This window comes from Mirounga leonina, unplaced genomic scaffold, assembly GCF_011800145.1.
Source record: "Mirounga leonina isolate KUSES-001 unplaced genomic scaffold, KU_Mleo_1.0 Mir_127, whole genome shotgun sequence".
In the NCBI taxonomy this organism is placed as follows: domain Eukaryota; kingdom Metazoa; phylum Chordata; class Mammalia; order Carnivora; family Phocidae; genus Mirounga; species Mirounga leonina.
The window spans coordinates 23,761,697-23,764,023 of record NW_023270316.1 but is presented as its reverse complement, the minus strand read 5'-3'; the positions used below and the strand labels follow the sequence as shown (position 1 = coordinate 23,764,023).

Sequence of the window (2,327 nt, the reverse complement as noted above, 5' to 3'; positions counted from 1 at the left end):
CTAGCAGCTCCTATTTTCTAGGGTAAGATAAGCTAGCTAACAGTGAATTGGAGGATCATGATTGGTGTATGTTAAGTTTCCTTGAGGGGTATTTTCCGTAAGTATAGGCTGACTTAGGTTGAGGTTTGGGGCAGCCCCCCTTTTGTGGGTCCTGATATACGAATTAACTTTGTCATATCTTAAAAGTTATAACTCTCCAAAAATCTTCTTTTTTTAGTCAAGTATAATTAACATACAGTGTGATACTAGTTTCAGGTGTACAATATAATGATCCAACAATTCTATACATTGCTCGGTGCTTATCACAATAAGTCTACTTTTATTCCATTTTACCCATTTTTCACCCATCCCCAACCCTTCCCTCTTCTGGCAACCAGCATATATAAGGTTATATAAGGATCTGTTTTTTGGTCTCCTTTTTCAAGAATGTCCTTTTGTGGGGATGTTCTATATTCTCAAAATTAATATAGCTTTTGTAATCTTTATTTTATTCATTTTCTATTTATTTAATAGATTCAAGCTATAGGAAAATGGTGCCATAACAAAACTGCTTCATGTTCATAAAATGCCTTTTCCCCCTTTTGATCTTCATTCTACCATGCCCTCCTCTTAGGCTTTTGTCCTGTCACTTTTATAAAGTCTGTGACTTTCCAGAATCTGTGACTTTTATAAAACTGTTATTGTTTTGGTTATAAGTTGCAATGATTTTCCTTTAGCTTAACTTCCCAGTTACCACAGGTAGAATTTTTCTGAAAAGTAAAAATTTATTCCTTATTTGATATCTTTATCTGTGTACTCTCTTTAATTTTGAATAATTCATTTAAATAAAACTAGGCATCAGCTATAAAAAGTGACTAACCTTTAAATGAACATTCATGTTCAAAGAGCACTCACAGTATGCTTGCAATATCTCCTCAGGGAAACCTGCTGTCACATACCTGAGTAATATACCTCTTCCTTGCCAAGAAAGCAATGATGATATTTTCTTTCCCAGAAACCTATTGGTTTTATTTTTAACTATCTCTATTAGTTTTATATACTGCATAACAAATTATGAAAATCTTAACAGCTTAAAACAATACACATTTGTTATCTCACAGTTACTATAGGTCAGAAATCCAAGCATGAATTGGATGGGTCATTTCTTAAGGTCTCACAAAGCTGAAATCAAAGGTCTTTCAGGGCTGGTTTGTAATCTGGAGGCTCAGCCAGGGAAGAATCTACTTCCCACCTCCATTAGGTTATTGGTAGAATTCATTTCCTACAGTTGTAGGAATTCTGGCAATTTGCTTCTTAAGCCAACCACCCACATGTAGAGACTAGGTGATTCTTATAGCAAAATCGAGCCTTATTTAATGAAATCACAGGAGTGGCATACCTTTGCCATAGTCTATTGGTTAGAAGCAAGTCATGGATCTTTTTCATTGTAAAAGAAAGGGAATCACACAAAAGGACAAAAGCATGAACAACAAAATGCTGGTATCGTAAGAGCCCACTTTCTAGTTCATTTACTGAGTGTTTAGTATCTATAACATCTATTTGGTGATTCCTGGAATCTTGTAATTTTTCCCTATTAACATGTAATATTACATGTTAAAGCTTAAGGTTTTATACTTCATAGAATAGTTGCAGCTGAGATCTACTACTACTAATTTATTATCATAATAAATATTTTGTCTTTATTACTGTGTTTATTGCATACTAAATACTATTATAATCTATGTACACTTGCTTTGGAAAAGAATATACCTAATATTCTTGGTTTAATTCTATGCCACAATTTCTTGAAATTCTTAACACGGCTATAATTAGTTGAAATTCTTATCATGGCTACATTTGGTTATATAATAACTATAAAAAATTTAAATAGTTCATGGTGTAAACTTCAGGAGAGGTATCATGCCATTTATTGTTCTAAAATAGGAACATAGAAGCTTTGTACAATGGCAGAATCATAGCCAATGAGGTTTATCCGAGGTAAGATTATTGCTAATTAAAATAGGAACATAGAATTCCTTCTGTATACATAAAAGGTAGCTCAGTTATTGACTTTGTTCCAAACAAAATCTTTAATCGATATTTTAAAAACGATGCATTCATTTTGGAATACTATACCTCACCTGGCATTAAATATGAGGTGTTTCTGATGTTTTCTAATCTCTAAGATTCCACATTATATGCAAATTTCAGTATTTGCAGTAGGCTTTGAAAAATATGTCTACATAAATTAGAAAGAGTTGTCAAAAGATCTGCACAGCTATTTTGTTTATGAAATGTAACTCTATCTTGGTCTTCCATATATCTTTTAAATCTGAAAACTTATTTCC

General features: G+C 32.5%; 1 pseudogene; it reads left to right on the top strand.

Moving 5' to 3' along the window:
• The first annotated feature begins 1,932 nt into the window (after positions 1-1,932).
• LOC118009755 lies at positions 1,933-2,063 on the top strand (annotated as a pseudogene).
• The last annotated feature ends 264 nt before the right edge of the window (positions 2,064-2,327 follow it).